Below are 7,719 nucleotides of genomic sequence, written 5' to 3' on the forward strand. Positions count from 1 at the left end.
CCGCTGCTCTTGAGGACATTTGAGGGTGCCCAACCAGTCTACATGTGCTTTGTCGACTTGGAGAAGGCATTCAACCTGGTCCCTCTGGTTATCCTGTGGGGGGTGTCTGGCCAGTTGTTATGGGCCAATCAGTCCCTGTTTAACTTTTGCGAGAGCTTGGTTCATACTGCCGGCAGTAAGTTAGATTTATTTCTGGAGGGTGTTGGACTCCACCATGGCTGCCCTGTCACTGAATCTGTTCATAGTTTTTATGGATAGAATACCTGGGCATAGCCAATTGTTGGAGGGTCTCATCTTTGCTTTTTGCAGATGATGTGGTTCTGTTGGCGTCATTGGGTCACATATATTGATTGAAATAGTAAGGTCACAAAAACAGGTTGCAGAAATTAGTTTTGTTGAAGAGTGGCTGAAATGCTGCTCGTCCACATTGAAAGGAGCCAGCTGAAGTGGTTAAGACATCTGACTAGAATGGCTACTGGACACCTCCTAGGTGGTCAGAGGGCCCGGTGGCGCCAGTGTCCGCCAGCCTCGCCTCTGTCAGTGCACCCCAGGGCAGCTGTGGCTACAATGTAGCTTGCCATCACCGGTGTGTGAATGTGTTTGAATGGGTGGACGACTGAACGTGTAAAGCACTTTGGGGTCCTTAGGGACTAAGTAAAGAGCTATACAAATACAGGCCATTTACCATTTAGGTGAGGTATTCCTTCCAGGAGGAGGCCCTGGGGCAGACCCAGGACTTGCAGGAGAAATTATATCTCTCGGCTCTTGGGAACATCTCGGTGTCCCTCTGGATGAGCTGGAGGAAGTGGCTGGATGGATAGATGGATGGTTATTTTTCTCTCAGTATTTGCATACTGTTTTTATAATTAACAATACATTACTGTACAAAATGCCATGTATTTATAGTTTGTTAGAGCATTGCTAATGTGTGTGGAGTATATTACATATAGCTGTTTAGGTGTAGGTTGCCGTGCCTTTAACGTGTGACACATGGTGTTAGTTTTTAATAGATTCCCTGCAGCGCTTATCATGTCTTCCACCTACGATCGTACAATTTTATAGTTTTACATGTATTTAATAAAGTAGATCTGTTAATTGTCTTGGGTCCTATTGTTACATGTATAGAAAGATTTTGTTTTGCATTAGCATTAAACATTCCTATTGAAATGGATACCTCCTTTGGGTCACATTTAAATAATGACTTTGGAAACTAGGAGTTACTCTAAAATGCTATGGATAACATAAGGACCTAAAAGAAGCAGAAATAGAGACGCAGGAGCAAATCAGTATAGAGGGAAGGAACAAGTTTACCTCAAACTTGAAATTTGATTTGTGATTTTGGACCATATATAAAATTGACTTGAAATTTGATTCACTATATGTAACAAATGTTATATAAGCTTCATTTGACAGTTTGTAACTGTTGATACAGTACAAACAGTTTGATGGACAATGCATTGCAATGACAGTCACTAATAGCACTACAAGCATCTTTTGAGTTATTATGACCTTGCCTTCAGCAGACATGAATTATTGCTGCCTACACTGTTTTTATTATAATTTTTTTATAATGTAAAAAAAAATTGTGAGACAGTTGCACAAGCATTTTTGCATGAATTAGAATTAGTCTGTTATTAATAATAGAGGCAGCCAATACAACCTTCGGCTGGCTATGATTAATACCCCTTGTCAATATCTCATGGCTGATAAATATCATCTATTTTGAGCGCTTGGCACTCTCTGGAGCCATATGCTGTTACTACGTTCCGATAAATCAGTAGCAGAAGTCATCTATACGCGTACTTCAGCATTCGACCTGCTGTCCTCTGGCTTCATCTTGTGGTCAAACAGAGTAAGCGCAACTAAAGAAGACGAGCGGTACCACATTGTGATTCTCTGCCAAGTTGAGTTACACGTCAGTAGGGAACCGGTACTGGTGAGTGGACGTGTACCGTGCACGTCAGGCGGTTCCCGGATGCACCAAACAGAAACATGGAACGGGTAGTGGTGGAAGTGCCGATCAACAACGGTGAGATTCATTCCACCTCCACGTCTAACGCGCCTTTCAGCCACTTAAATAACATCTCCTAAACAGCATTTGCTGCTGCTCTCGATTAGTGCAGAGATGCTCCTCCTCCTCTTACGCATTTGGTTCGGCATTAAATTTGCTGTAGCCACAGTGGCGCTATCAGTGCTTTACAGGTTGTCTCGCTTCTCTGATTAATCTGTCGTAGCTGCAGGCTACTGTCAGCTTGTACACAGTGTGAGACAGTGTAGTCACAGAGTTGCTGTCATCTGTCAAATCGCAGTTCTGCAACTGGCACACTGCCTTTGCCATTTAACCTCTCTTCTCCAATACAAAGGCCCAGTTTATTCTCCATCGTGGTTTGTTATGTCTTTTCCATTAACAAGCAGTAACATGCAATTGCACAATTAAACAGGTAACAGTGAATTAAGGAAAATAATCCAAACAAATAAACAAATAGACTTTAATTCTATTTTAATCAAAACACATGCGGTTTAATATTTCGCAGGAAGTCTACGTCAGGAAGTGCAGGTTTTTTTTTCTTTGATTTTCAAGATTACTCTAGATTTTTTAGGTGTCGTGCAAATTAAGAGAACTATAATGCCACAGAGTCAAATTCATGTTTGATTTTCAAGTAGGTCAGAGGTCAAGAGGACCTTAACTAAGCCCACTGTGTATGAAGAATATCAGATCACCAATACACCTTGCTGTATTTCAGCATGTTCTTTTCTACTATTTTGGAAAAGTTATTCTGTTCTATTTCCATCTTAAGGTTTCCCCCTCGCTTGTCCTTCCACAACCCCACGAAAGCGGCAGGTGCGGTTTTCAGCACGCCATGACATCATCCTTCTGCGAGAGGTTATTGCACAGAATCCCTTTGCCTCCAAAGAGCCAGGTTTGTCTTTTTTTTTTAATGACTTGTGCTTGAATGCCGACAACTGCATTTTCTGCATGATAAATGTGTGTGGTGGGGGAAAAAAAAGTTGTATAAATTTATTTTCTTCAAGTTGTTAAATGTGTCGGTATTACAAACCTCCTGTATACATTAATGAATGTGTGAACTGATTGATTTCAGGACGGATTTGGGCACGCGTGGGTGAGATTATCACTGCTGCCCTCCAAGAGGAAAACTTTGAGGTGGATGCCAGGAGATGTAGGGAGAGAACCATGCTGCTGCTAGACTACTACAAGAAACAAGACTTTCCCAGCCTACGCAGGTTGGTTCAGTCAACACAATGCCAAAGCCAGGAGTAAAGAAATCTTTGCACCATATGCATGATGTACACTACTGGCTTTACTAGCAAGTTTTAGTTTGAGCACACATGTGTGCTTTTCCTTTACTCAGGTTTGGAACAGAGAGATTGTATGCCCAGAAGGAGGATCTGCTCCATGAAGTTTTGGAGCTGGAAGCTGAGAAGGGACTCATAGTCAGCAATGATGGCACAAAGTACCAGGTGAGTAGTATTATTATTGTGTCAGCAGAGAGAGAGGAGCATGTGTATGTGTACTACAATGCTAGTGTAAAAAATGCCTTTTTTAATAAGGCCTAAGTCATCATAAGTGATAACCGTAATCCCAACCCTACTGCAACCCTGTATTTTTGAGAAAGGTGCTTTCTTCTGTGGAAGAAAATGTGATTTTTTTTTCCTTTTTTACAACATAGACCTCAGAGGGTTGCTTTAGAGGGGTAGATAAATCACTTAAGTTACAGTATTTCACTTTTTTTCTATACAGTTACAGATTTATGGAAATATGGCTGACCAGATTAATGGGAACATTAAGAATGAAAACACTTTAACATTCTCTGCAACGATCTGCCTATTTTGCTGCTCATAGTTTAGCTTATACCCAGAATTACAAGTCACAAAGGAAGGGCATCTGGCATAAAAATCTCTCAAATCAAACATCTAGGAAATAAGGAAGCAGCTAAAAATCACTACATTTTTACCCAAAGGATCATATTCACAATCATAAAGTAAGCAAAGACATTGAGTAAAATGTATGTATTCTTTGTTGTTGAAAAGATCTCTCCCTTATATTTCTTAGGATGAAGAGCGGAGAAATCGAGTCGCAGAAGAACTAACTCTACCAGAACAGGACAAACCCAACATCACAATCCCGCAAACAACCACTGCAGGTGAGCAGATTCAAAACACAGGGGCAAAGGATGTGTAACCATCCACACTGGTGTCACAGATGCTGTTTAATGTCTAAATCTTAGTGTCATAACAGCTGGGAAAGACAGTTTACAGAGTGTCGTGGTTATCGCTCATTAAATCACCAGGATTTTTCAGTTAAAATTGTGATTCAAGGTAAAGACCCTTTAAAAAAAAAGATCAAATTTTTCTATTTCTGCTATGGTAGCTTTAGGAACAGTAGCCTGAATTTTCATTTAATTACAGAACAAGAAGAAGAGCGTGAGGAAATGACAGAGCTGTCAGCAGCACCCACAGCCAAGCGGCCCTGCCAGTGCTGCTGCCAGACCTACTCTGAGATTCTCAGCTTCTTGGAGAAACGCTCAGAGGCGGAGCAGCGGCTTCGAGAAGAAGAGCTCGCCTTGCGCCGAGAGGAACTGGAGATTCAGAGAAGTATGATTTTTGCCATAGTCCTTGTAATATCTGCTGGTTTTGTTATCACCTTCATACTTATAGTTATCTTAGTTGCTGTTTTCTCTATTCCCCTGTCTATGTCTTCATGTCTAGTAAGCCTTTATAGTTCAGTGTTATTTATTTATTTATTAAATTTTTGCCAGCCTCACCCTCATTAGTTTCACATGTGCTTAATTGTTCCCACTCATTTCTTATTTCCAGTAGCCCAGGCATGAGAATACTCAGTGGGCACTTAATTAGGTACACTTTGCTAGTACTGGGTTGAATGCCCTTGTGCCTTCGGAACAGCTTTAATTATGTGCAGATTACTTTAAACAAGGAAACATTCCTCATAGATATGGGTCTGTTGAGATGAAATCATCACACAGTTGCTGCAGATTTGTCGGCTGACCCTATATGACGCAGATCTTCTGTTCACTGGGCATTGTCACTAATAAGTAGCCTGTGATATTTAAATGATACTAGATGCTACTAAGGGGAGCAACATGTGCCAAGACAACATGCCCCCACACTATTAACATTACCATCCTGAACCACTGATACAAAACAGGGTGGATCCATGCTTTCATGTTTTTTACGCCAAATTCTGGTTCTACCATCGCAGAAATCAACACTTAAATGATCAGGCAACATTTTTCCAATCTTCTTTATAGTTTTGTTGAGTTTGGTGAGTTTTGTGACCAGAACTGTAGTCTCAGATTTTGTAGCCAAAGGAGTGGCATCCAGTGTGGTCTTCTGCTTCTGTAGCCCATCTGCTTTATGGTTTGATGTGTTGTGCATTCAGAGATGCTCTTCTGCATACCTTGGTTGTAATGAGTGGTTATTTGAATTACTTGACATGTTACTTGAATTACTATTGAGTTAATGACATCAGGGACATATTTTCTCCCACCGAAAACTGCTTTGACTGGATGTTTTGTCTTTTTTGGCCATTCTCCGTAAACCCTAGAGATGGTTGTGTTGCAAAATCCCAGAGGATTTCTTGAAGTACAGAGACCATCCTGTCTGCCATGCCAGATTCAAAGCCACTTAAATCAACTTTTTTTTTTTCCCAGACTGATGCTTATTCTGAACTTCAGCAGAACTGAAGCATCATGCTTAGGTTTTTATGTTATGTTTAAAATGCAAGTGTGCATGAATAATGATAATAATGTATACTTTATTGATCCCCGTGGGGAAATTACTCCTCTGCATTTGACCCATTCACTCAGTGAAGCAGTGGGCAGCCACTAAGCAGGCGCACCGTGGAGCAGTGTGTAGGGACGGTACCTTGCTCAGGGGTACATCAGGGTAGCCGTTCAGTGGATTCGAACCCCCAACCTTCCAATCATGGGGGCGACCACTCTACCTACTGAGCTATCCCTGCCAAAAAAACCAACAAAAAAATACTAGTGTCTATACTAATAAAAAGAATACCACTCAACTGAAAACAATACCCTCTAAAACTTATCTGAAAAGAATTTTATGAAGATTGTCAAGCTGCCATTGTGCTGATATCCATTTTCACTTCACGTTTTCAGGTAAGATCGCTCTGGAGAGAGAACGTCTGGGAGCTGAGAGAAAAGAGAGGGAGCGGAGATTTGAGCTTGAGAGCCAAGAGAGGCAGGTCATCTTGGACCTTTTAAAAGAGAAGGTGCTGAAAGGCTGACAAATTAAAACTTTATCACCTGCATTTTGATGCATTTCTTTTTAGTAAATTTGCAGAGGTTGGGAGTGGGAGGGGCAAAGTTATCCACTAAAAAGAGGAAGGAATGCAGTGAAACTAGAAATAAAAGATTATGAGCATCAGATACTGGTTACCTAGACAAATGTGTGGAATTGCTTGAAAAAGTGTTCAGACATCTTATTTACAGTATGTGCACTTTCTTTTGTTTTATAGTCTTAAACTGGTAAAATTGGCTTTTCCTTATCAAAGTACACTTAATCATTTATTTTTACAGGACAAAACTGATAAAACCACCTGGCCTGTTTCCCCAGACATAGTAAAGCATAGTGCTGGTAGCATTATGAAATAGGGTCCATAAAGAATTTAAATATGAATTTAATTATGCATTTAAAATGCATTTTAGGGACTCCAATTTACTGAAAACAAAGCCAGATCCACCAGAAATATTGGAATTAAGTTCAGAAATCCAGGTGTGCGAAGGCTCTGAATATTTTTGCACATAGATTTGCATTCATTCATTAGAAATGAGCTATAAAGCACTGAAAACAGCACAAAGTTTGGAGACTAAAAGCAGCTGCAGAACTGACATACAGGTAATGACAGCATCTATAACAATCAGCCGGCACAAACTGCCCCACGCTAATTGTTATAAATGTTAAGAGACTAGGTGAGTTTTATTTCCTGTGACAGTCTGAATTAGGTTTTTATAGCACTGCAGTAGCTGAAATTAAGTAATGGAAAGGATAAATAGGCGTGGTGTGGCATCTTAGGTGTGGTGATCCACTGAGCCAGAACTGGCAGACAGGATCATTGTGTATGTTCTGTTATAAAAAGTCAATAAAGCTAGCCTTTTCCTAGAATGACACCAACAACATTATAAGCTCTTTTCAGAGAATATAAAATTGTTTGCAGTGCTAGAATGGAAAAAAAAGCAAACATAATAAATACATAATAGCCTGTATATTTAGGAAATTGGGGTTGTGGACCTAAATGTTTCTTAGCTCTGTAGCATTTACCCAGATAATTACTTTACACATGCCTTATTAAACATTTTCTATCTGAAGGCATTTTAAAAAACATACATAGAAATAAAACTATATTTTACTGAACAAATTGCTGTATTTTGACTGGTAAGCACTTTTTAATGCAAAAATTCACACTAAAACAAGCCATGAAGTCTTTCACTTTATTCTTCAGATTGTAAGATTTTTTTTTTGTGTTCTTGATAAAAATTACTTTGTAATAAAATATTAATGAATTGATTAAGAAAAGTTAGCACCCTTTTTGTAAGCAGTTGTTAAAGTTGCTAATCCCTCTTAGGGATCGGTCAGCCATAAAAGTTACAGTATAAGGTAGATATATGTTCACGATGCAGCACTTTTTAAAAAACATTTTCTGCTGATGTACACATTGTTTTT

Source organism: Pundamilia nyererei, unplaced genomic scaffold, assembly GCF_000239375.1.
Source record: "Pundamilia nyererei isolate P.nyererei 1_Seehausen unplaced genomic scaffold, PunNye1.0 scaffold00068, whole genome shotgun sequence".
NCBI lineage: Eukaryota > Metazoa > Chordata > Actinopteri > Cichliformes > Cichlidae > Pundamilia > Pundamilia nyererei.